A 27429-nucleotide genomic window follows, 5' to 3' on the forward strand; every position below is an offset into this window, starting at 1 on the left:
ATGTGTGCCTGTTTACTGTTTACAAGCTTTCTCTGTCACTCGAGTGTGTCTTTTTCTAAGTACCCTCCGTGCCTGGCACAGAATAGGTGCTTGATTCTATTTTTGTAGAATGCTTGAATGAAAGCGAGGTGACCCTGCAGAAGGTTCTGGAAGCACGTGGTGAGGAGTGTGAGGAGCTTGCGTTCTGGTCTGGCTCACCTGCTGTGTAAAGTTGGGCAGCTTTCTGTCCAGCGGGAAGGCTCACGGTCCTTAATCTCCCCTTGTCCACCTGTTTTCAAAGTCGATGACTGCTTGAATTTTCATGGTGAAAATTCTTTCTCCCTTCCCCCAAATAAATACAATAAAAATACAACAAAAATAAAACAAGAAAAAGGCAGCCAACCTGGTCACATCAGTTCCAGGCCCTCTTTCTCGCTGGACGTCAAGTTCCCACCTGAACTTCTTGTACAACCTTCTGCCTCTCCAGCAGGTGACCTCAACCCTCATGATGAGTCCGTGTGAATAAGGAAGCATCTCCTCAGAACCCTAACAGAAGGTCTCCCGCATCTCACCCTAGGAAGCAATACTTCAATAGCTTCCCTTGCCTCGCTTTGTAGAGAACCAAGTGCCCAAGGTATTTGTTCTGCTTATACAGACAATCGTTTCCATAGCAACCGGCTGTGATGGAGGCTGAGCCACTGCCTTTGGTTAAGGGGTGCTAGGTGAGGAAATTTGGCATCTCAGAGTCTAAAGGAAGTGTGTGAGAAGAAGAGTCCTTCTTCGGAGCCTGGAGGCCCCACACGCCGTATCACATGTGGACATCCGCTCTCGGGGGAGCCTGTGGTCTCTTGGTTTCATTTTTCCCTTGGAGACTTCCCCCGGGGAGCCCTCCATCCTTCTCCTCCCGCCCTGGTGGATGCAGCTGCAATCCTGGGGCTCCTTCACCGCCACCCGGAAATCCCCTTGGCTTCTCCCCTGTCGGGATGTCACATTTCCTGGATGCCACACCTTCCTTCTTTCTTGGTTTATGCCCTGGTTTTGGTGGAGCGCAGGGGACAAAATTTCTGAGACTGTTTCTGGGGAGTTTGATGCCATGCAGCTTCTTGATCTTTTGTATGTCACCACATTCTTTTCTTTTCTCTCTGGTGGCTATAACACCTTTTCTTCATCCTTAGTGTTCTGAAATTTCCCCATGGAGTGCCTTGGTCTCAGGGGGCCCATTAATCTGGAAACTCAGATCCTTCAGTGTGAAGACGTTTGCTTCTGAGATAAGTGTCTCACTTCCAATTTCTCTCTTTCTGGATCCCCTATTAGTTACACGTTATACCTCCTGGACTGATTTTCTGAAATTTTAAAATCACTTTTCTTCTATTTTTCATTCTTATTCTTTTGGTTCTGCTTTCTAAGAGATTTCTTCAATGTTATCCACCAACCCTCCAGTGGAATTGCGTCTCTCTCTTTTTAATTCCAATGATTCTCTTTATTTATTTCCTGAATGTTCTTTTTCGTTCTTTTAATAGGAGACTGTTCTTTTTTCATGATGCAGCATCTTCTCTTATTTCTCCAAGGATAATTGTAGAGTTTTGGGATATCCTGCTCTTTCCTGCATTGCTTCTGTTTGATCTGAGCCCCTTTCTCTCAGTTTTTTGGGGGAGGTCTCCGTCTTGTGTATTGGATGCCCTGGCTGCCCGGAGGCCCCGTGTCTGGGGGCCTGGTGCGTGGCTAGAGGGTGGAGGGTGAACAGGGCGGGGGCCGTCTGGGGGACACAATCTCGGTGTGTTCTTGAGCGGACCTGTTCCATCAGGGAGGGACCGTCTGAGCTGCAGCCTGGGTGGTGGCAGCTGGGCTGCCAGAGTTCAGGAAAGTGAGCGGGACTAGGAGGCGTGTAGACCTCTGTTTTGTGCCAGCATCTTGCCCTCGGTGAGGCCTTGGGTTCTGGAGTCTGACGCCCTCCAGATCCACGGCTCTTCTCTCACGCCGGGGAAGCGGGTAGTATCTGGGGGGGCTGATGCTTCAGATGCAGACTTTCCGTGGGTGCCTCTCTTCGCAGCCTGACTTGAAGCCCCGCTCTGAGAAGCAGCTGCTCTCCCCTGCACTTGAGACTTTCTGGGCTTTTGCACCCGGAACCCGCCGGGTCCTGGCTTCTGCAGCTGCCAACTTCGATTTCGGCCTTCTCTGGCCCCCCAGCCAGTTATCCCTGCTCCGCTTCTCAGCGGGGACATTTCGTTGCTGTTGCCTTCTTCCTCTCCTCTGCTCCTGTCTTGTTTATGGCTTCAAACCCCTTCGTCATTTTTGTGCCATGTTGGGAGGAAGCGAGGTAAAGAGTGGTTCCTCACGTGTGCACAGCACTTTAGAGTTTCCAGAGCCCGTCCACATCCCTCCTCTCACTTTATCGGCACGAGAGCCTGGGGGGACCAGGCCGGGAAGGCGGTTTTCTCTGCTACATTTAACCAGAAATCTGAGCATAACTCCTCGAGCAGCATTTAGACAGAAGTGAAAGAGACTTGGAAACGGAGCTGAGGGGTGGTTTCACTGCTGTCGCCCTTGCGTCCCGTGCTCCCCACGTGGAATTTAATGAGAAGTGAAATGCCATTGGCGACACGGGCCCAGTGGGAAGAGGAATTTGGAATCAGAGCTGCCTGAAACAGCCTGGGTCCAGGGCACCTGCAGTAAAATTGCTTTGATGTAGTAGCTGATGATGTGAAAATTAAAAGGTGAAAATCAAAGGCAGAGCCTGGCGGTGATGGAAGGCATTGAGGGGGCCCTTCGGGACTTCTGCCCTCTCTGCTCAACTCCTGGTTTTCTTTTCAGGCCTATCGTTTCTGCTGGTTGGCATGGGGGTGTGTGTGTGTGTGCATATGTGCATGTATTTGCATGCATCCGTGTATGTGCATGCGTGCATCCATGTGCGTGAGCATACACCCACATGGATATGTGTACATGCACCCACGGGTGGGCATATGTGTATGTGTGTATCCATCAGTGTGAAAACATGTATGTGCGCGTGCATGCATTTGTGTGTGTGCAGGCATTTGTGCACTGGGAAAGAGTGACAGTTTGTGAATTTCAACTAGGTACAGTGGAGAGCAAAGGACGTAGACCTGAATTCAAGGACACCCAGACTCGTTTTATCTTAGGCAACTCTTTTGCTTTCTGAGTCTCCATTTTCTTATTTGTAAAATGAGGTTTATGATGTCGAAGCTGGATACCACATGGGAGGGAGGTTGCAAGAGTTCTTGGAGAGATATATGGGGACGTTGTAAAGGGTCAAGGATCAGGCAAATGTCATTCATCCATCCATCCATCCATCCATCCATCCATCCACCCATCCATTCATTCATTCATCTGAGACACACTCATTGAGCATTTCCTAACAGGACTCCTGATGTGAGGAATACAGTTTCTCTAGGGGGAAACAAAGACACAGGCACCTACGACACCCCGTGCAGAGAGCCTGGAGGAGCAGCAACCCCAGTGAGAGGAGGAGGGGACCCCTTAGAGGTGAAGGCAGGAAGTGGAGCAAGAGAAATTGACACTGCACAGGCAAAAGAAGGCAGGAGCCTGGGTTAAAACCCCTTTGGATGGAAGAACAGAAGCTCAAGTGGGTGGAGGTGGAGGGAGTGTGAGCTATCTGGTGATTTGTGGAGGTGGTCCTTAATGGGCTGGACACCATGATCCTCCGGTCCCCTGCCCGCCCTCCCAGAGGGCAAGATCTGGGAGTGCTCGCTCCTCTGCTTATTCTTTTATTCATAGTCAACTTTAACAAGCATTTATTAAGCTCCCACTCTGCTAACCCGGCTGCAGGCTCTGGGGATGTAGCGACGGCCCCACCCGGTGGCACTCAAAGCTGAGACCCCTGTTAGCAGCCCCACCTCCAGGTGCACCCTCCGGACTCAGGCTGTCTGCAAGGGTTCTCCCGGAACAATGTCACTGCGGAATTTTATGCTGTTTGTTCCCCTTCCAGGGGAACGTCTGCCAATGGTTTTTATGACGCCGAATAAAAAGGTTTTTTTTCCCCCTTTGGATATTTTTATTTCACCTTTAAAGGATGTACAGTAAGGGTGAGAACATCTCGATGAAATCTCTGCAGTAAATAACTCTTGGATCGCTTTCTCATGCAGGTGGAAGGACAAAAGGACAGGGCAAGCTGGAGATGGCCTCCTCACCTTCCTCTTCCTCACAGCAGGTGGGTGGCGGGGCTCAGCTGGGCGGGTCTGACCCCCACTGCTCTAGAGGAGGGGTGGAGGGCCCTCCCTGTGGCCCCCGGGGTCCCTGTGTCCTAGCCCCTCTCTTTCCTCGATGGGAAGGGGCCGAGGCTCCTTGGCCACCTACTGTGTGCGCCACAGGCTGTGCTAAGCACTTCGTTGGTGTGAGGGGCAGAGTGGTCGGGATGGACCCGGTCTGCTTGGCTTTGGCTCCTGCCTGCTCCACATGCCAGCTGTGAGACCTCGCCAAGTTGTTTGACCCCTCTGTGCCTTAGTTTCCTCATCTGCAAAATGGGAATGACAACAGTACCTACCTACTAGAGTTGTAGGGGTGAAGAAATACATTCATGCAGGTGAAACACATAGAAGAGACGTGGGATATAGAAAAATGGCAAGAAGTGTTAGCTATTTTATTATCATTATTTCATCCTTTTTGTCAGCTGAACTGGCCCTGGCTGTGTGCCTGTCTCATTTCTCAGCTGAAGGGTGTCCGTGCTCTCGTTTGAGCCTGTGAGGAAGGTGGAGTTGAGTGTCCTGCCATGGCCACGCAGTGGGAGATCAGGGGACAACGGATCTCAGGGGGAAGTCCCCTTCTAGAAAAAAGCAGCCCCCCGAGGCTTGTGCAGCCCCAACAAGTTCTATTCCTGAGGCATCTTTCTGAGATTTTCCTCTTGGAGCTGGGAGGCAGAAGACCCAGAAGGGGGATGACTTCTCCGAGGCCGACGTCACCCCAGCACGGAGCCAGGGTCTGCACTCAGCTATCTCCGTGGACTCCTGGGCCCAGTCTCCTTCTTCCCTCTGGGGAATCTAGAGACGTGGATCCATCCCTATGGGGGCCTCAGACTTAAGAGGTTGCCCCCTGCCGCCACGCCCAGGAGAGGAGGGGTCCATGGTTGTAACTGGTGGAGATTCAAACACTTGACTCTAAGCTGGGCTGTCCCATGCATTGTTGGTGGCTGGGCTGGGGAGGTGGCCAGGGGACGTGGGGTCAGCGATGACATGCCCACGGGCCCTGCTGAACTGAGAGGCACCGACCACAACCGTTTTTAATGAAGCTGTCAGCTGGGCCTCTGGGGCACGGGGAGCCGACTGGGCAGAAAATCATCAATTTACATAGATAATGAGTCAGAGGCTTGCGGGGGTCGAGGGCAGCAGGGTCAGGAGGGCAGCGCGGGAGGAGCTCTGTGGGGAGACCACGGCACAGACAAGGCTCAGCTCGGGTGGTCCCAACCAGCTCCCTGCAGGGGCTTCTTCGTGGCCTTAAGGTCAGTTCTGCAAACCTGTCCTCAGCATCGGCTCTGTGCCAGGGGCTGAGCTAGTGCTGGGAACAGAGACGGGAGCGATGCGCATCCGTGTCCTCAGGAAGCCGGTCCGAAGGTGGAGACAGACGCCAGGTGGTCAATTACACCATGCTGTGATATTGGCTTCAGAAACGCAGATAAGGGGCTGACTCGGGCACTGGGTCGCCTGAGTTTTCATCTTGGCTGGGCTCCCTCCTAGCTTCAGGACCTCGTGTGGGTTACCTCACCTCTCCTTGCCTCAGTTTTCTCGTCTGTAAAATGGGGTGGACTATAACAGAGCTGTGACTATTATTGCTGTGTGACAAACTCCCCAGACTCAGTGGCATAGAACAACCCCCATTTTGTTGCGTGTTGACGGGTTCTGAGGGTAGGAATCTGGCCAGGGCACAGTGGGGATGCCCTGTTCCTGCTCCACAACTGCTGGGGCCTCAGCTGGAAGACTTGAATGTCCAGGGGTGATGACTGTGGCCAGGGCTGCAACGGTCTGGAGGCATCTCCCTCACATATGACTCTAAGGCTGGCCTCAGCTGGCACTGTAGACCAGAGCCACTGGCGGCCGGTGTGCCGGGCTTGGACTTCTCATAGCATGGTGGGTTCTGCAAGGGAGCATCCTGAGGGGAAGTGCCCAGAGATGGGGAGACCATGGCAGAAGCCACAGGGTCTTCATCACCTGGCCTGGGAAGGCACATGCCTCGCTGCTGCTGCCCTCTATTGGCTGAGGCCATCACAAACCCACCTAGGTTGAAGGGGAGGGGAGGGTTTTTAAACTGTCACTCTACTCATAGCATTGGATAGTTAAATATGAGACGTGCAGTCAGTCTCGGACAATGCCCATAAGCACCCAATACATGTTAAGTGTTATTGTAATTAGTGTTGTTGGGGGAGGAGGTGGTTAGGAAAGGCTCCAGAGTGAAGGGATATCTGAGCAGGGTTTTGAAGGATGAATAGGAGTTTGCTATGCACCACCTAGGAACACAGTTCAGGTAGAGGAAACAGCTTAGGCAAAGTCAAAGAAGGCTTGAAGCAATGACGTGTTCAGGGAAACCATCATTTGGTGTTGTTGTAGCATTGAGGGCAAGAAGGGCACAGCTGAGGTTATGTTTGAGGGGTGGCAGGGTAACAGGAGCCAAAGCAGTGCCTGTGGGCCCAGCCGAGAAGCCCAGATTGTGTCCCAAGGGTATCAGGGAGCCATGGAGGAGTTCACGCAGGGGAGCGACACGGCCCTGTTTGTCAGAAAGATCATTCTCTCTTCTCTTTTTTTTAAAGAGCAGCACCTGAGCTAACATCTGTTGCCAATCTTTTTCTTTATCTTCTTCTCCTCAAAGCCCCCGGGTACATAGTTGTATATTTTTACTTATGGGTCCTTCTAGTTGTGGCATGTGGGACACTGCCTCAGCATGGCCTGATGAGCAGTGCCATGTCCACGCCCAGGATCCGAACCAGTGAAACCCTGGGCCACCAAAGCGGAGCACATGAACTTAACCACTCAGCCACGGGGCTGGCCCCCAGAAAGATCATTCTGGCAGCATTGTGGCGGGGTTGGAGGAGTGGGGAGGCATTACAGGAGGAGATGAAGAGGGCCTGACCTAAGTGGGCAGCGGTAAGGAGGAAGGGCGGGAGCTGGATGCAGAGCCATTTAAGCTGCCACCTCAGCTGGATGAGGGATGACCGGAGGTGGGAGGAGAGAGAGCGGTCCAGGGGAGGCGCAGCCCTGTGGCAGGAGCGTCAGGCTGTGTGCGGGTGGGTGGTCATAAACATCCACCTTGTTCCTGAGCAGGGCCGGGGCACGTGGCCGGCACTCAGTCCCCTCAGGGCCGGGCCTGATCCCGCTGTCTCGCTGGAGGATGGCTTCAGCTCACCTCCAAATCCTTCCACATTGACGTGGGCCACGCCACTTGGGGTCCTGTTGGCTGTGGAGGTGAGGAGAAGAGGAGTTGAGAATACCCTCCTTGAGAACAAGGGCAATATCTTTTCCCTCCAGAAGCCCAAAGTTTGGGAACAGAGGGGTCTCCATCCTCAGAGCCTTTCCCCAGGCTGAGGACCACGTGTTGGTGATCTTGGCTAGGGGGGCTGGGGGCCACAGAATGTCAGGATTCTAGAATGTTGGGATGGGAGAGCCCTGGGAGGAAGCCCTGAGCCCTCCCTGTGCCTCTTCCTGGCTGTGTCATCAGGACACTGCGCAGGACTCCTTGGGGGGTTGCTTACGGGGTTCGGGGGAACCGCAGACGGAAACAAATGAGGAACGATGTCTGTATCCATATCTATATCCGTCTCCTATTGTAAGGAATTGGCTCACACCATCACAGAGGCTGAGCAGTCCAAAATCAGCAGGTGGCAAACTGAAGACCCAGGAGAGTTGAGGGTGTAAGTTCCAGAGGGATGTGCCAGCTCAACAGGCAGGCAGAGGGAGCGCATTCTCCCGACTCCGCCTTTTTGTTCTACTCAAGCCTCCAACACAGTGGACGAGGCCCACTCATGCTGGGGAGGGCGCTCTGCTTTACTCAGTCTGCTGATCGACTCGATCTTGTCCAGAAACACACTCACAACACATCCAGAACGACGTCTAACCAAATATCTGGGCGCCCGGTGGCGCCGTCAAGCTGACACAAAACATTAACCGTCACACAAGAGATTGCTTAGGGCCACCCAGCCAGTGAGCGGGAGACCCAGAGCTCAGTCTATCCCAGGCAGAGGTGGGACGGCCAAGAGCAGAAGTTGCTGCCAGTGCCCCTAAACCACAGCAGGAGGCCAGAAGTGGCCTCCTCCCCAGAGAGAGGGCTGCGTCTGCGGCAGTGGACGTGGGTTCTGGTTCTGGCTCTGCTCCTTTCTAGCTGAGCGGCCCTGGGCAGTCACTTCTCGGGAGCCCCGGTCTCCTTCTTTGTGCAGAGAAGGTGTTGTGTGAGTCTAGGATTTGTCGAGTGCCCATGTTGCCGTGTGACAACATGAGGGGGTTTGGGGCAGGAGACTAACATTTAGCAGAGAGGACAGCAGAGGGGTCCAGATGTGGGTGCTGGAGCCAGCATCCCAGAGCCACCAACTCTGTGACCTTGCAGGAGTTGCTTACCTCCTTGTGCCTCAGTTTCCTCACCAGCAAGTACGGATCCAATGAGATAATGCATTCTAAGTGCAGAGCATCGTCTGGAGCTTGTGCAAACCCTCCAAGAATATCAGTCGTGAGTATTTGTCAAGGGCCCACCATATGCCTGCTGTGTTGGTTACATAAAATCCTCAGCTCATCAGATCATCCCAACGGCCCCAAGAGGTGGGGTGGCAGAGGCAAGACGATGTGCTCCACAGACCTTGACTCCTTTTCCTCCTGCACACACAGTGGACTACACTTCCCAGCCTGCCCTGCAGTGGGGCCACGTGACTCGATCTGGCCAAGGGAATGTGAGCAATGTAATGCACGCTGCCACCTCCAGGCTGGCCTCTCAGATCTCCTGCATGAGGCTCTGCATGTTCCCTCCTTCCTCCTCGGTTGGTTAACTGTGGAGGGTCTAAAGCAGTGGTTCCCAACCAGGGCGATTTTGCTCTCCCTCCCGCTGGGGAGACTTGACAACACCTAGAGACATTTTTCGTTGTCACAAGTTGGGGGAATGCTACTGGGGTCTAGTGGGTAGAGGCCAGGGATATTGCTGAAAATCTCAGAATGCACAGGACAGCCCCCACACTGAGGATTATCCAGCCCAGATGTCAGTAGAACTGACTGAGACTCCCTGGTCTGGAGGGTCCCTGGGCCCGGGGATGGTCTAGAAAGATGAGCCTGGGCCTCGAATGACTGTGCGGAGCACAGCCTCCTTGCCCCCAGGGTGTTAGACTGGAAGTAAGAAACATGTCTTTAAACCACGGAGATTTGGCGGATTATCTGCGAGAACAGTTGGCCTGCCTTGACTAACGCACCTGCTATTGTTAAGCCCATTTCATTGACGAGGCAACTGAGACACAGGTCACAGAACTTGTAAGTGACCGAGTGTGAGTTTGAACCCAGGTTTGCCTGGCTCTGAGACCTGCGCTTGCATCAGTATCGTGCAGGCTCTTTAAAGCTCCTGCTCCCAAGGAGAAGCCTCATCATCGTTTCTGTCCCCTCTGTCTGCATCGCCAAGGGGATTTTAGGTGGTGGCAGCTGCAGAACGAATCACCACATTGCTGCCGGGGCTCCCCTGCTCTGAGGCCTCCTGCTGTCGGGTGGCACATGCTCCCCAGGACAAGGTGGCTGTGTCCCCCCAGGTCCCATCCTGGGGCAGCCCAGGTTGGTTATCTGTGACACTGGCCCCATTAACAAGGGCTGGTGCGCACCCCCTGAATGTGTCCGCGGTCCTCTGCAGGGAGCCCCTCCCATCACATTCTCTGATCTCCTGAGCCAGCCTCCACCTGCTCCAGGTTTGAATTTCCGAGCAGGTGTCTGAAGGCATCTCGGCTCCCCGTTAATTTCCTGACTTGGCTTCCCGAAAGGCAGAGGGCTCGGAGGCGGCTGCCTGAAGCGATGAGGAGATAGCAGTGTCTGCTCTGGCTTCCAGCCTGTCTGCCGGGGCACCGCTGCCCATCACGCCACCTGAGGGCCCCTCCCCTGGCCGTCCCGCCACTCAGGGAGCTGAGAGTGGGGGCTGGTGAGCCTGGCTGTGGCTGGGCTGCAGAGCCTCATCAGGGAGAAACACATGTGTTCCAGCCCCCACAAGTGTGTGTGTGTGTCTGAATGAGCATGGTGGCGTGTTTACCTGCACCCATGATCCTAAGAGCTGGAGGAGCCGCCAACAGGTCATTTGGCACAGAGGATTTTTCTGTGTGTGCACAAGTTAGCACCCTGCCAATGCATTTTGGGGAGGGAGCCCCTCCTTTGCTTATGTAATTTCCAAGGGGTGAACTGAAGCCTGTACCAGTTTTCTGATGGGTAAGTCCTTCCTCCAGTCTGCTCAAAGTCCCTCTTGTTGCAGTCTGGGTCCATTGCCTCGATTTTGTGGAAATAGATGACATCTTTTTGCCTCTCTGATGTGAGCCCTTCAAATACCTGAAAACAGAAATTGAGCTCCTTGCTCAAAATACTTCCCAGATTCTCTTTTGCAGACCAGGCAAACCCACCTCCCTAACTTTTTTTTCACAGGTAAGGAGGACTGTGGGGGAAATGCACAGTAGGAAAAAATGTATCTGCAAGGTTCCTTTTTTGAGGGTCTTCCTTTCCTCCTTTAAAAGTTCCTATGGCTGCAGAAAAAGCACAGGCTATGGGAGCCAGGCAGACATGCGTTCCAAACCCTGCGTGGTCATTTATGAGCCGGGCAACCTCAGCCAAGTTATTTAACCTCTCTGAGCAAGGCTCAATTCTGGCACTTTGCACTGAGCAAGTCACAGAGCAGATGCTCAATGAACGTTTATTTTCTCCCCCTGCCTTCCTCCTTTCCTCCTCTCCACACTGACTCTGGGAATCAGGTGCCCGTGTTCTCCACCCCATCTCTCTCCCACGTTCTCTCTGACCCTTAGCTGCTGCTGCCTGGAAAGGATCAGATGTGCTCATGGCCTGCATCGAACCTGATCAGCTGGATGTGGGATTGGCACGGGCCACGTGCAAAGGGAAAGTAAGCAGTCCCGGTGGGACCCCAGGCACCAGCCACAGGGTGGGTGAAGGGAGAAGGCTTTCCCTGTTGCCTCTGCTCATGGAGCCCACTTCCCTCCAACCCCCCATCACTGAGTCCCTCTCTTGGCATCTTCTCTGTGGGTTTCCATCAGCGCCAGTGTCTCCTCTCTTAAAGCCACGACCCCAGCCCTGCTGGTCTTCAGGATGTGGTATGACGCAGGAGCACTTGACTCTGCCACAGCAGGATGCCCAGGGTTCTTAGAATCTTAGGGTATTGCAGGCATTTTCCAGATGGGAAAACAGGCTCAGAGTGGGGCCACGATCTGCCCAAGGCTTCCACCGAAGTGGGGTGAGACCCAGGGACCCTGACTCTGGGTCCACTGTCGTCTCCACTGTGTTAGTTAGAAGTGGAGCCCAGTTGTGACCTTACTCCCTGGGAGCTGGGAGATGCAAAGGTCCCTGAACAGAGAGGGGCGCGAGGGTGCTGTCGGGAGAGCTGCCTCTCTCCTTTCCAGGAGGAGAAAGGAAGAGGCCCAGGCTCCCTGAGGGAGGAGCCTCAGGAGGATGGCGGCTCATCTTCCTGAAGCCTGGGGCAGTGCTAAGTTCTTAGATCTGCCAGCAGCCTTTCAAATTGGCTGCTGCCACTGCCCTCAGCGTGTTGCACAGATCCTCACAGAGACAAGAAGCAATTAGGGAGTGGGGAGGAAGGGAGGGAGAGAGAGACAGAGACAGATTCAGAAAGAGATGGAAAGAGAAAGTGAGAGAGCAAGCGAGATGGTAGGACACAGAGCAACACATTCAGATACAGAGACAGACAGACAGCAAGACAGATGGAGAAACAACAGAGAGACTGAAGTGGAGAGAGACGAGGAAATAGATGGAAAGTAAGTGTGAGACGAGGGACACAGAGAGATGTGCAGAGTGAGGCAGAGGCAGCGGGGAACATCCTCACTGGGACAGAGAGCTGGAGAAGAGAGAGAGCTTGGATGGATACACGCACACGCCGAGTCAGAGAGAAAAAGAAATTGAATTGATTTAAAAAAAGACACAAACATAGACGTAAAGCAAGCAAGGGGATCCAAGGCATGAGTTTTCTTTTTACAGAATTTGGAGTTTTGAACTGGTCTGCAGGTGATGGGGTGTTCCTTCTCAGAATCATGAAATAATCAGTTTGGGTGAGAAAACTCTAGGGATCAGACAAATAACTGCGTGGAAGTTTGCATTTTCACACACACTTGAGCTTTGCAAAACCCCGTGAAGTGGGATGGACAGGGACCATTGTCACCAACATTTAGAGGTGGGAAATGGAGGGTCGGTGTGTTCTCAAGGCCCCCAGTGGGGAAGGGTCAGCGGCGTTTGCACCTCGGGAGCCTCCCTGGAGACCTTGCCCTCCTTGCTCTGGTGGTCTCAGCACGCCTTCCCGTGTTCCCAGGAAGTCTGCCCCGGGAGCCAGGAGCACATTCAGAAGCCGCCCTGGATCCTGTGCCCAGTACATCCCCCACCCCAGGGTGGCTGGAGGGCGCTGGGAATTACAGCAAACTCGTAATTCATTCCTGCCTCTCACTGGGGGCCGCCTGCGGTCGGAAACTCCCCTCCTCCCTTTAGCAAGTCAGAACTCCCACGGCAGGTCAGCTTGAGCGTTGAGGGCTCAGAAGGAACCACATGCTTCTTGTCTGCCTAGAATCCCAGCCACCATCTGACACCTGCCTTCGTCCCAAGGTGAGATGTCCAGCGTCTCAGAGGGCAACCAGGGACTTCGAGAAGAAACTTTCCTTCTTCCCTCCTCCCTTCCGTCTCCCCTCTCTCTTGCTCATTTTTCAAGTGTTCAGTACATGCCGGGCAACTGTTGTAGGTAGTGAGGAATATGGCACTGAGCAAAATCAATAAAAAATAGATTTAAAAAAACCCCTGCTGTTAAGGAATTTACATTTTAGAGGGGGTGACGAAAACAAACAGAATTTTAAAGATAGCATTATTGATGATGACATATGTTATGAGGGGAAAAAGTAAAGCATGGAGGGGAGATAGGAGCTGTTGGGGGTACAGTACATAGATGAGAGCCGGGAAGGCCTCACCTAGCAGATGATGGCTGAGTAAAGATCTGAAAGAGCAGAGGGGCATGTGAATATCTGAGCACGTGGAACGGCCCTGAGGCCGGAGCAGGCCCGACAGGGGTGAGGAATAGCAAGGAGGCCAGTGTGGCTGGAGCAGAAAAGACGCAAAGGAGAGTGAGTGGCAGGCGACGAGCGCAGAGAGACAATGAGGAGGAGCAGAGCGGGTAGGGCCATGAAGGCCACTGTCACGACTTTGGCTTTTACTTTGAGTGAGATGGAGCCATTGGGGGCGGTCCCGGCCTAACTCCGATTGTAACGGGATGGCTCTGACTGCTGGACTGAGCCTGCTGTGAAGAGGGCAAGCGCTGCCACAGGGAGACCAATTTTCCGACATCAGCGAGGTTCCGAGAGGGCAGAGGATGGAGAGGCACGGTTCCTGCTCTCCAAGCGAGTCGTACTTAGTACAAGACGTGGGGGTCACGGGGACAGGCCACCTTCACTTCCACGCTGTGCACCCCAGATGGAAAAAAGGGCTGAACTTGCCACGTAAGCTTCTGAGTTAGACACAGGAGGGAGGCGGAGAAGAGCAATTTTAAGTAGATGTTAGGTGCTGAGCACGGTTCATACCTGTAAGATTTAATTTAAGTCATCACACCAGCTTATGAGATATTCTTCCCTTTTTCTAGACAAGGCCCCCGAGGCGCACAGTGGTTAAGGAGCTTGGCTGAGCCTATGCAGACAGGCGGGAGCTTGGTGTCCAAATAGCCGCGGCCCTCTGGGAAAGCCCCGTCTAGCGCCTCCGGACCGCTGCCTCACCTGGGTACCCTCCCTCATCCCGCATCTGAGAGCCCCAGGCCCGCGGGCTGCTCTGGAGTGTCTTGGTTCCCTCCATCCCTCTTCAGGGGAGGCTGGCTGAGTCCTCGAGCGAGCGGGTGAGTCAGACTCGCGCAAGCTGTTTCCTCTACCTGGAACGCTCCTCTCCAATCCTCTTTCCTGGCAAACCCCACTCACCCTTCGAGTCTCAGATACCAGGTTAGTTTCTTGCCCACCCCTGGATGAGGTCGGCCTCCCGACCACGGGCCTTATCCAGCACTCAGGAATTTTCCTTCAGAGCTCATCTCGGGGCGAAGACGGGAGGGGAGGAGACAGAGATGCCCAGGGAGGGACAAGTAGGACGCTGGGCATCAGGGGCATGGGAGGGTCAGGAATGGCTGCTTCCACAGCTATGCGGAGGACCGGCCCAAGGACACGTGGACCTGCCGGGGTCAGGTGCGCAGTGAGCTGCGGGCAGTGCCTGGACGCTGTCCCCCTGACTGTGAGACAGGGAGATTTCCTTCATCCCTCTTGTTATCTTCTCTTCCTCCTCTCCCGCATTCACAAGCGGGTCGGGGGAGAAATCGAGGGAAATGGATGGGCCCCTGAGAAGTGAGACGTCTGTTCCCACACACACAGTGGGGCCTGAACCTGGGCGGAAACACCAGCACCCATCTCCCAGTTGGACCCCCTCCCATCAAGCCACAGCCCCTTCCCACATGTAGGGCCCAGCACCTCTTTGCCCTCCTCGCTCATACCCTTCCCTGCAGCTGGAGGAACGGAAGGACCCGCCCAGCCTGGGGTCTGTCCGTGGCCGCCTCTCTGCTGCTGTGGCAGGGGACGGGCTTTTCCCTCCCCTCCTTTCGCTCTGCACTTCCACTGGGGCCCACAGCTCCCTGTGGGACTGGCAGACACGTCGTCCAGAGGGATGGCTTAAGTGTTCCCGGGGTCTGGTGGGGCTGTCGCTGGCGGAGGCAGCGGGTGATGGTGACCATGAGTAACTTGGAGGCAGTCAGGGGTGCCCCCTGCATGCTCTCACTTAATCCTAGGGAGGGAGGATGTTGGGGACCAGGGCAGGAGACAATGGTTGTAGGTGACGAGGAAAGGTCCATGTTGGTGAAGATAGTTTTTTATGGCCTGGTCTCAGGCATTTTGGTTTTGTTTTCCCTTTGTCGGGAGAAGATCTGGTCCAATGTTATCCCTGTTATTTGTGTTTCTCCATCATCGAGACATCTGAGTAATTCATTTGGTGCTGGCTTCTTGTAGCAAGCTGCGGGAGTGGCATGGGAGAAAGGACACAAGCCAGGAGCTAGGAGACTGGACTTGCCCTGAAAGGCTGGGTGACCTAGGGCCTCACTTGTCCTCACTGGTCCCTGTGTTTGTAGGATTAGGTTTGACCGGAGAACCTCAGGCTCCTGGGTGGACCTTGGCAGGTCAGTGTGGCAGATGGATGTGGCCAGACCCTCTGGAAGGTGACTCTGGATTCTGTGGGAGGTAAGGCCTCTGGCTGCCACCAGGCTCTGCATGTCTAATGTCGTCTCATGCTGGGAAACTCCAGGCTGGCCTCCCCTTGCCTGGCTCATTTCCCTGCCTGGGCATCCTCAGTGAGGTTTTGACCCCCATCTGTCTCTCCCTTCCTGATGGAAATTTCCCGCCAATGCAGCCATGGCCTCCGTGAATCCCAGCTTCTCTGGGTCTGGGAACACTTCATTTAGCAGACGTGAGGCTGTGGGTCTCCGCCTCGTTCTGACCGTCCCCTGGCCAGGGAGGAGTGTGAGGACAGATGGAGCTGTCAGATGTGAAGAAGGATGCTTCTCTCCTGGACCTGGACATCCCTGCTTAGTGGTGGTGGTGGTGGGGGGGATGGGCTCCCTTGGGGGAAACAGGCTGGGAGGGACGCTCTCTGTTTATTCCCCCTGGTTGGTGGCAGGAATAAGCACCAGGGGCTAGAAGACAGGGCCCCAGTTTTGGCTTAGGTTCTAACTCACTCTGAGCATCTCTCCCTCTCTCTCAGCCTCAGTCTCCTTAACTGTAAAATGAGGTGGTTGGGTGATGTCAATATTCTCGAACGGTGGTTCATGGGCACCTGCATCAGAGCTGCCTGGCTGCTTGTTAAAAATGCGGAGGACCGGAACCCTCTGTAGATCTTCAGTGCCAAACTCCTGGGCAAGGGCCTGGGAATCTGTATTTTAGCAAATGCCAGCCAGTGCTTCTGATGCATGTGAAGGAAGTCTGAGCACAGCTGGAGCAGAGGACCCCTCAGGCCTTCGGGCATTAGTGCCATCCTAGCCTGCGTCCCTCATCTCTGGTGATCAAGGGCTTGGCGCCACGTGCCAATGTTATGTCACGTGAAGTAGGAGGATCTAGGGCAGTCTCTCTCTCTCTCTTTCTTTAAATAATGGCATGGCACTTTTTATTTTCTTTAATCAGAAAAATAAGCCGTGCATTTCTGGGAGGGAGACGCTGGGTGAGGACCAGAAGCCTAGAGAAGAGATTACTCGGAATTACATCCTCAGGGGATGCTGTAGGGGAGAGGGATCCACCTTAATCTGTGCGGTCCTGGAGGCAGATCTGGGACTCAGGGTAAATGCTGAAGGAAGCAAGTGCTTCCCAACAGTCAGAGCTCCACAGGCCGCCTTCAGCGGTGGTGAGTGCCCCGTCCATGGGGGAGTGTAAGCTGGTGTTGTGTAGTCTCTTGGGAAAAATGTGGTAGAGGAAGAGCCTCAAGCAGCTGGTGGATTTGAAGACATTTCTGAAGCTCCCTTCCAAGTCAGAGCTGCTAGGACTCCATTAAAGTCAGGCAGTTTTGCCCGTCCATGACTTAAAGCAACGTGTGCACACCCATGCACACGTGCTCGCACACATGTGCTCACACACATGCAAAGAGACACTCGTGCGTGCAAACCTTCAGGCACATGTCCATGCGCACACGAGTACACGTTAGCCTCCGCGACACACACGCATGTTTCCTTATGCAGTAAGTGCACCCAGGTCCCCAACCATGCGTGCATGCATAAACACACACGCATGTGCGTGCAGATTCCATCCTGCGGCCACCCGCCTCAGCCTCTGTCCTCCACCCGTCGTTCCCTCCCGTGCTGAGCCGGGGCGTCCCTGTGCAGCTTCCAGGCTGGTCTCTGGAGTCGGAGCCTTAACCTCCACTAGCTCTCTTATTTCCGGCACCAAATTAAAAGTGTGACCCAAAGTTAATTACTCTAATTGAATTTGGCCCTGATGCGGTACACGCGGTGACGGGAGGCCCGGTGGAGGTTCGGCCTGCAGGAGCAGCAGGGGACACCTGAGGATGTAATGCGTCCTAGGGGCTCTGCGGGAAAACGCCCCGGAGCCTTTTTCTCTGCTGTTTCCCTGCCGCGCCCCCGGCCCCGGCCTCCAGACTTCCTAGAAACCTCACGGTGCTTTGGGAGTGTGGCCCTGGGCAATATTTGAGGACACAGCAGGCCTCTCTCCGGAGGCCAAAGCAGAGGTGGAAAGGGAACCGTGCACTACGTGTGTGCTGTGCGCATGCACATGCGGATAGAGCCCATAGTCCAGACCCTCATGTCAAAAAGCCTCTGGGGAGCCGAACCAGAGCTTGTCTCGCGAGAACACGCTGTTGAAGTCTCCCTGAGCCTTCCTCCTTGGACAAAGCTGAGAGAAATGAGGAATACTGCCTTTGCTGGTCGCTTGGAAGCAGCCAGCCCTTCTCTCCTCCAGCTCAAATTGCTCATCGGCCTGCTAGTCCTGCCTTCACTGCCCCCTCAGACTTGTCTGTTCCTTCCCCACCTGTCCCGCTCAGGAATGTCGATTTTAGGGGCTCAAATCCACCTTTCCCTAGTCAGCAGCTCTTCCCCAAAAGCTGTCTCGTCCCCACATTTGAACATGGGGCCCTTGATGGGTGCTGGGGCTGGAGCAGCTGGGGTGGCATCTGAAGGAGAATTAGGATTTGTGCCCTGAGGGCTCTCACTCGAGAATCAAGCCCAGATTTGGGGAAATCCTGATGGGGGAGGCAGCATCTTAGAGGGGGATGATGGATCCTAAAATCACAGATTTTAAGGTCTTGAAAATAGCTCTAAAATATGAAGCTGATGTCAAGCCTCTGGCTGATGCTGGAGTAGCTTCCATAGCATTCCCACCTGTTTGCCCACCCCCAGGGATAGGAGCTCACTACCTCCTACGGTTGAGCTGTGATCTGTGTCCTGTAACTTTCCTCCCATTGGTCCTACAGCTGTCTCTGGGGTCACGCGGGACAACTCTGTCCCCTGACAGTGTGTAAAGTATTTGGGGATAATGTATAACGTTCTCCACTGGACTTGCTCTTCTCAGGGGAAAGTTTGTCAGCCGTCCCTCACGTGATGGGGATGTGAGTGTGTCGTGGCAGTAGGGGTAGGCTAACTGCTGTTGCATATCACGCCCAAATCTGAGCGCCTTCACTCACGTAGCAGAAGCTGACTTCTGACTCATGTAACTAGCTGTCCAGCGCAAGTATTCAGCAGGCGGCCTCCCGTGCAGTAATTCCACATCCCAGTTTCCTTCCATCTTGGGCTCTGCCCTCCTGGAGGAACTTTGAGTCCTCTCCTTTTAGCCAGTGGGTGGGTCCTGCCGGGAAGTGATGCATGTCATTGTTGCCCACACTCCATTGGCCGGAACTCAGTCACATGGCTGCCCATAACCGCAGGGGAGGCTGCGAAATACAGTCTGGTTCTGTGTCCAAGAGGAAATGGGAAATGGTTTGGTGAACTAGCCAGTCCCTGCCATGCTATCCTTAGGTCACCCTCCTCCACTCATTCTCCGGCTTGTCCATACCTCTCTTAAGTGTGACACTCGGACAAAAAAAAAAAAAAAGGGAATGGGCCCTGTGGCATAGTGGTTAAGTTTGGTGCGTTCTGCTTTGGTTGCCTGGGTTCGTGGGTTCAGATCCTGGGTACGGACCTGTGCCACTCATCAGCCATGTTGTGGCAGCGACTCATATATAGAGTAGAGGAAGATTGACATAGATGTTAACTCAGGGCTAATCTTCCTCAAGAAAAAAAAAAAAGAATGAGGAAGATTGGCAACAAGTGTTAGCTCAGGGCTAATCTTTCTCAGCAAAAATAAATAAATAAATAAAATGGGCTGGGTGTAGCCTGACCAGGTAGTAATGAGAGCTCACCTTTTCCTGGGCATCTAGTACAGATCTTCCTCGACTGATAATGAGGTTACACCCTGATAAACCCATCCTAAGTTGAAAACATTGTAAGTTGAAAATGCATTTGATCCACCTAACCTACCAGACATCATAGCTTAGGCTCCCCTGCCTTGAATGTGCTCAGAACACTTACATCAGCCTCCAGTTTGGCCAAACCATCTAACACAAAGCCTACTTTACAATAAAGTGTTGATTATCTCCTGCAGCTTGTTGAATACTGTACTGAAAGTGAGGCACAGCGTGGTTGTCTGGGTCCAGAATGGTTGTCAGTGTAATGGTTGTTCACCCTTGTGTTCACGTGGCTGATTGGGAGCTGCGGTCACTGTCACTGCCCGGCATCATGAGAGAGCCATCCTACTGTGTATCCTTTGCCCTGGAAAAGATCAAAATTCAAAGTTGGAAGTTCGAAGCATGGTTTCTAGTTTCTATGGAATGCACATCACTTTCACACTGTTGTAAATTTGAAAAATCATAAGTCAAACCATGGTTAAGTTGAGAACTATCTGTATGTTCTAAATGGTGATGTGCTGGGACCCCTACCAGCTCCTGAAAGCCACTTTGGCACATCTCTTCCAAGTTCTGTTCTCAGTGAGGTCCGCTTGGTGGCTGGAAATGGGCCGTGATGGGAGTGTTGAAATCAAGGAAATGGGCACATGCTACAAGCCCAGGCTCTGTCTCCCCCTAACCTGATGTCGGCACCCACTCCAGCTTCACCTGTCGCATCACAGGAGCCTCACAGAACCCTATGGGGTAGCCTTTGTTGTTTCCATTTTATAGTTTAAGGAACTGAGGTCGTGGAACTGGCCGAGCCGCACAGTCCAGACACGATGGAGCTGGGGCTCCCACTCAGTGGCAGCTGCTCCGAAGCCTGTGCAGAGAGGGGCCAGCCGCTGACTGCCGACCTCAGCACTGCCTTCTGACGGTCGTTAGCATCAGGAAAGTGGGCCCAATCTCAGCTGCTGGCCTTTTGGATGGGATGCCCCTCCTCCTCCTTCAGACTGGCAACTCCTCACACCAGGACCGGATCTCAATATTTGTTCCGGAAAGTATCTGGCACCCAGTGGGGATAACGTAAATATCTGTTTAACTAGATCCAGTAGATGGTGTCTTCGGGGAGCCTCTGGTCTGTGAGGGAGAACAGACCTATCCCCAACACAACTGCCAGTCTGATGGGGGAGGTAGAGCCCGGTCCTGGGGGCGCCCCAGTCTGGAAGGGGATAGAAGGGCTCCACTCCCAGAAGCTCCAATCTGAAGACAAGAGGAGTCTTGGCCGCTGTCCTATGGGAGCTCACATTTATTGGGGAGCCACAGTTCTTCCCCGTAAGGAGCTCCTAATCAGATGGGGAAGGAGTTAGATCCAACTCTGTCACCACTGTGTACTGGTGGCTATGGGGAATTCTGGCTGGGAATCAGGGGAGAGAAAGTTGTTAATATATAGGGGATGCTGATGGAATCCTCCACCCCAATAGCCAAGAGCTACTTGAGTCTGTACGTCCCAGCACAACATCTTCCCCTCCAGGAGCCCAGGGACCTGAGGGCAGGTCAGAGGAAGTAAATGGTCCACAAAAGAGATGCTTGATGCCTCTCTTCTGTCCCCTGGAGACTGAGCCTTCATTCTTCTGGCTCCTGAGTGCATGTCCTGGATGCAGGGCCCAGAAGGGGGTGGGCACGGGGGCCGGGGACGCCTGGCTAAAGTGGGGTGCTAAGCCCCCAGGTGCTGCCTGCTGGCGTCCCTGTGCTCCTGCAGAGCAGGTGCTGGGTGTAATCACTGGGAGCGCTGATCTGCAGCATGCATTAGGAGGAGAAGAAGGGAAATTGAATTTTGCTCTTAATCCAATTAGGGAAAAATACCAGGGATGGCAGCTTTGTGTGTTTGTTGCTCACTGGTTCATCCAGCCATTATCTGGGCGTTCTGTTCAGCTGCATCACTGAGTGAGCACTAGGCACAGGGAGTGTTAGTGCCCTCTGGGGCTGATGGATGAATCTGGAAGGAGGGTCAGTGGCGCCTGGCAGGGGGGCATCTGGGATGAATGAGAGCTGGCCTGAACTTCACCTTTCGCTAGGTGACCCCGACACTGGCCGGCCCACTGGGCAGTGGGTTTCTAGATCCCAACCAACAGGATGGAATTTGGCAGAGTTTTTCTATGTCCTTGATGGTTGGGCTGGATCTACGTTTTCTAGTAATCCTTTCTCCTCTTCCACTTATTCCTCTCTCTCTTTTCTTTCTCTTCTTCATTCTCTAGGAGTTACAAAGATGTGAGGAGTGAAGCAGAGTTCCCAGCAAGGGATTAGTATAAATAAAATAGGAGAGAGGGAGAAGGCAAGGGAAGAGACCGTCTTAGCTGGAGGAGAGTTGGGGGGAAGAACGGGGGTGCTGGAGCAAAGGCAGGGAGCAATAGATGTTTGTTGGGAGGGGCAGTGAAGAGACAGATCCTTCACATTTAATAAGGTCCTAGAACTTGAAAGACTCTTCATTTTTTCCCCCCAGATCAGCAAACTCAGACTCAGAAAGGGTAAACAAGAAGCCCAAGGTCACACAGCAAATGCTAAGAGTACTAGATATGTGTGTGTGTGTGTGTGTGTGTGTGTGCATGTGTGATGCAGAGGTGTCTTGGTTGGGGGCAGAGTTCTGACTCAGTTTGCCATGTGGTAAGCTTGAGCATCTGTCCGCTTGGCTTTGACCTTGACCATACAGGTAAACGGTTCTGCACGGGGCGGGCTCACTTGCTCCCAGACCGGGATCTCGGGGCTTGGGCTGGAGCTCTTTGTTTGACCTGTTTTTTCTTCTTTTGCGGTCAAAGTCCTCCCCGTAATGATGGCTTTGGGGAAAGCTGTGCTTTTCCTTCAACCGACTCCCTGCTGGCTCCGACTTCGTGGTGCGCGCATCAAGTTTCCCAGGGTCGACTCTGGCTTTGTTTCTGGGACCTCTGCTGTTTAAAAAGAAAAAGAACAAAGTTGTTCTTTTACTTCCAGGGAGTGAGTGTCTCCAGAAAGACAGCTCAATGTAGAGTGATAAGGACAATCTACGAGGGCCCTGCTAATTTTCCCCCGATAGTGTAAGAAAAATATCAGAGTCGGATCCTGCCACCAACCGTCTGTGTGACCGCCTTCTCTGAGCCTCGGTTTCTTCCCTGGGAATGTGAGATAATTAGACTGGAGTTTCTCTAAAGTGCATTTTAGTTTTAGTCACCTAGAATTCCATGTTTATGCCTCAATTTCTTCCTCGGTCAGAGATATTTATTGAAAACTCCTTTTGTCCAAACGCCCTGCCTCTCCCACCTCCCCATCTCCATTCGTGGAGCATCTTAAAGCACAGCTGCGAAGTAATGCATCTCATTGCACAAGCAACGAGAGGAGATGTTAGCACGGGATCTTGCTTAAGGGCGTGGGCTCTGGAAGCTGACCTTTAGTTAGAATCCTGGCGCTGCCACTTATTAGCTGTGTGACCTTGGGCTAATTCCACCATCTGCCTGGATGTCAGTTTCCTCATCTATAAAAGTGGGGATGCTAGTAACACTCGTCTTACTGGGTGGAGAGTCCATGAGGTTATCTACGTAAAATGCTTCATGCCAGTCTTGGCGCATAGGAAGTACTCCATAAATGTGAGCAATTGGTGTAATTACCATGCCTGCTTTGCTGTATATGACAGTAAAATCCTGCCTAAAATTCTTCATCCCCACCCCTCTGTTGCCCATAGCTACAGTCCAGACCCCTTAGTGTGGTTCACCGTGCTCCCTCTGACATGGGCCCCAATTGCGTTTTGAGTTTCCAGTCCCTCTTTCCTCCAAAAACCTGTGAGAACTTTGTGCTCCAAGAATACTCAACTGCTAACAATTCTCTGAAATTATGACACTGATTCACTGTGAAATATCTTTGTATAAGTGAGTACCCTTGCTAGAAATGTCTGTCCTCACCTTATCTTCAAAACCTGGTCCACATGCCCCCTTGTCTGTGATGACTGCTCTAACCCTTCAAGCAGGGGGAAGCACTTTCTTTGGGGGAAATAATGCACCCAGAACACTCTGTCACTGGATAGAGTCCCTGCGAACTGACAACGTTTCTTTACTAATCTATCTTCATTGCTGTGAGCTACCTGGGAGTGGAGACAATTTCATTTTTATTTCTATCCCCAGTGTCTAACCCAGTGCCAGAGTTAACCCTGCTCCCAGCCAAGCCATCTCTCCATTGCTTGAGCGTAGAGTGGGTGCCAATGAAATTTTCTGAGTTTCCTGTGAAAATGGATGTTGGGGATGTCAAGAGCAAAGAACAAATTGGATGATGTTGGGGTGGGGATGCAGGAATAATTCCAGAAGTTTTCCTGAGAAGGTGAGTCTTGAGCTGGTTTTGGAAGTTCAAGGTCTCCTTCATGGGAGCAGGTGCCTTTGGGGACCTGGTACCGGGTATCTCCATCCCTGCTTAGGAGGAACAAAGAATCAGAGAATCTGCTCATGCAATCTCCATTCCCAATCTAGGTCCCACCGCTACTCCTTTCCTCGTGCCTGGAATGTGGGCATCACCTGGATTGCTCTTTCTCTCACCCCACATACATCTCCACAGACACCAAGCCATAGATTTAACCTCCAAAATATTCCTCCAATCCATCCACTTCTCTCTGCTTCCTCTATTCCCATCCTGGTCCAAGCTGCCATTACCCTTTGCTTGAATTGTTGCAATAGCTTCCTAACTTATGTGTTTGCATTCACTCTAGAGCCTTGTATCAGTTAGAATTAGGTTAGAGTGTGAGTAACAGAGACTCAGAATTACATAGAAAAGTCTAAGTGAGCAGCTTAGGGCTAGCATGTTGGCTCTGCTCTATGGCATTGTCAAGTACTGAAACACCTTTTTTTTAAAAAAAATACTTTGCCCTTTTTACCTTGCCATCTCATGGACCAAGAGGGCTGCTTCAGCTCCAGCTATTACACCTACAGTCCAGCTAGCAGGAAAGAGGAAACTCCCTTTAAAGACACTTCCTAGATAGTGCACCCACCAATTCCACTCACTTCTCATTGGCCAAAATTGAGTCATATAGCTACACCTGGGTGCAAGAGAGATTTGGGCTGGAGTCACATGCCCATTGACCAGGCACTGAGGAAGAAGGTGACTGGTGGCCTTGGGGGACAATTAGTGGCTTCTAGTACAAAGCTGTGACAAATTCTTCATCATTTCACTCCCCTGCTTGAAACTCTTCAGTGGCTGTCAAATTCTCTCAGGGCAAAATTCAAAATCTGAACATGGTCTATGAGATTCTTTATGACCAGATCCTGCCTCCTTTTCCCCAGACCCTTTGTGCTCTAACCATCTTCCCTCTCACCTATGGGCTTTTGCAGATGCTCTTCCTGCTGTCAGGAACATTCTTTGTTGCCCACACTTTCTCTTTGATATAACATCAAACCCTTTCGGCCCAGCTGATTTCAGTGTAGCTGTCATGGACACTTCCAGGCATTCCATCATTGTCCCACCTCAACCATGGGCTGCGTTGCCTTCTTGTTTTTCTAATGCTGGGCTTTCTGCAAAGCTGTGGAAACCATGGAGCCTGTGCACAGGCTGAGAGGTAGGGTAGTTTAAGCCCTTGGGGGTACCCACGGGGGCCAGGAGTCAGTGAACAGATGTGCCCACCCTCCGTCCTAGAGAAACCATGCTAAGGTGCATTCCTAATGGTTCTTTGGAGGGTCCCGGCAGGACTGAGACCCGGTTGCCCACAGTGTAGCCAACTCAACCATGTACCTTTATTGGTTTTTCTCCTTCCTTCTTCTTCTAACTGTCCAGCCCTGCTTACTCTGATTTCCTGGGACCATCTCCCAAGTAAACTACCTGTGCCCAAGATCTTGTCTCAGGTTCTACTTTTAGGGAAACTCCAAGTATGACATTTTTTTTTTTTTTTAAGATTTTATTTTTTCCTTTTTCTCCCCAAAGCCCCCCCGGTACATAGTTGTGTATTCTTCATTATGGGTTCTTCTAGTTGTGGCATGTGGGACGCTGCCTCAGCGTGGCTTGATGAGCAGTGCCATGTCCGCACCCAGGATTCGAACCAACGAAACACTGGGCCGCCTACAGCAGAGCGCGCGAACTTAACCACTCGGCCACGGGGCCAGCCCCTCCAAGTATGACATTTGATGCTAGAGGTGGTCCTAGAAAGCCCATCCCCCTCACGGGATTCTAGAACATCCTCACCACTCAGAGGGTAAGAGGGACTCAATTGCAGGTGGTTAGTCGGGTGTGATAAACTCTGAAGTACCGAAGCATCTCAGTTACTGAGACTCTCGCTTAGCGGATTGCGTGAGGTCCGGTTAGAAGGCAGACAGTACTGAAACCTGGACCCAAGAGTTAATGACAAGGGAGGCAGCACTGAAAAGGAGATGGAATGTGCAATCTCCACACGTCTCCTGGGCTCAAGTCAGGTCCCCGATAGAGAAGGAATGGGGCCCTGAGAATGGGACATTTGGTGATGCACCTGAGAACAGTGAACTCCTGGGTTCCCCGGAACCGTCCTGGCTGGCCACAGCAGCCCCCTCCCTGCAGTTAGAGCACTCCACTCCATCAGCTTCTCCTTGCCTGGAGACCATGCAGAAACCTCTCCTGAGGTGACTGCCTTGCAAGATGATGCTTGTCCAACCCCAAGATCTGTCCCATGCAGATCAATAACCAGAGGCAGGTCTCAGCCTAGCTCAAGTGAAGAAGCATAGTCCCTGCGATGGGAGGAAACAACTTATTCTCTGAAAGAGTTGCAGGAGGACCTGGCTAATATATGACAGTAGGAACTGGGAACTCTGTATGGGAGTGGAATTTGAGGGGTTAGACTCGGGGTGGGGTGGAATATAGACTAGAAATTGGATATTCATTGACATGAGGACACTCTCCCACGGCTCAGGATTTAATGCTCTGGCAAGGACTCCTGGAGCCAGTCCTAATCTGCTGCTGGGATGACTCCTTGAAGATATCAGAACCTTGGCAGAGCACTGAGGAAGGGGTCAGAAGGCTCAGAGAAGTGGGTGTAGTAGAATGTATTTATTGTGTGAAACCAGGAAACCTACCACCTAAATCTGTGTGCCCTGGCTGGGGGCGCTGATAGGGTTATCCACCATGAAACCAACGAGGAATACACTAGCGAGGGAGGCTCCAGCATCGCCGAGCAGCTCAGGGGTGATGGTGGGAGATGCAGCTGTAGAACTGAGTTCCGTTGTGTCAAAGGGCATGAGAAGATTCGGGACTAGCAGAGGTCTAGTGGAGGCATCAACCATCAGAGGCAAGGTAGTGAGAAGCAGGACCAAAGTGGCCATCGGGATGCCCTGGCACCCAGGGAGCTTGGGCGATGGATAACACACTATAGTGTTCCCAGGGACTAGATAGATAGGCAGCCAACTTGGGTATTCCAAGACTTGTATAAGCAGGAAAAATAAACTGGTTTTCTAATGGCTGATACCAGCCACTGCAATAGAAAATCATGATTCCTCATCCACTTTCCACGTCTGAGCTAGTTCTCAGAGCAAAGTCCATCAACTGGTGGAAAGACCGGGTCCTCTTGAGGAAGAGTCTGCATTACCACCACAAGTGTGTGCAATAAATATTCTCTACTCCTTTCCCAAAGGGACCCGTGGCCATTCACCAAAGAGAGAGGAATACCCAGACCTTTTGAGGGCTATTGGAGACAGGGTCTGAGCTATCACTGATGCTAGGAGACCTGTAATACCATCAAAGTTCCCCAGTTAGACTGGCAGTGTGTGAAGGCCAGGTGATAAATGGGGTCCTGCCTATGCTCACTTCACTGTAAATCTAATAGATCCATGGACTCGCTTGCAGAATTTCTTTAACCCCTGTGTGCATTATTGGGATGCATATACTTAGACATTGGCGGAACCCTCACATTGGTGCCCCTACCTGCGGAGTAAGAGTTTTTATGGTAAGAAGAGCCAAATGGAAGCTCCTGAAACTCCCCAGCCCTCAGCTAAGATAGAAAGTCAAAAGCTATCCAGGTGGAATTGTAGAATTAGTGCCACCCTCAAAGATCTAAAAGACGCAGGGCAGTGGTCTCCATCACATCCCTATTCAGTTCACCTGTTTGGCCTTTATCCTCACTGGGTTTGATTTTGTGTTCCTGTTTGCAGTGCCTCTGTTTATATTGCTCTCTGAGGGATTAAAGCGTGCCTGATTTATCAGCGTGGGATCCCACAAAAACGTCATCTCGGACCAAGGGACTCATTTCACATAAAGGAGGTCAACACGGTCATGAGGCATGTAATTCTCTCTTCCTACTATATAACACGTCGCCTGGAAGCAGCCGGTCTGATGAATACTGGAACAGCCTATTAAAGGTCTAGAGAAGGTGCCA

At 52.5% G+C, this 27429-nt stretch overlaps 1 long non-coding RNA gene across 2 annotated transcripts; it reads left to right on the plus strand.

Annotated features, from left to right (window-relative positions):
- The first annotated feature begins 632 nt into the window (after nt 1-632).
- On the plus strand, nt 633-27429 carry LOC103559492 (uncharacterized). Of its 2 annotated transcripts, XR_011523486.1 has the most exons (5): nt 648-701; nt 4101-4165; nt 10958-11052; nt 13792-14037; nt 27206-27429. It is a non-coding gene; the product is annotated as an uncharacterized lncRNA (long non-coding RNA). The 2 variants fall into 2 exon arrangements; XR_546994.2 differs by lacking the exons at nt 13792-14037; nt 27206-27429 and adding an exon at nt 12733-12956 and having other exon boundaries at nt 633-701.

This window comes from Equus przewalskii, chromosome 10 (assembly GCF_037783145.1).
Source record: "Equus przewalskii isolate Varuska chromosome 10, EquPr2, whole genome shotgun sequence".
Taxonomy (NCBI): Eukaryota; Metazoa; Chordata; class Mammalia; order Perissodactyla; family Equidae; genus Equus; species Equus przewalskii.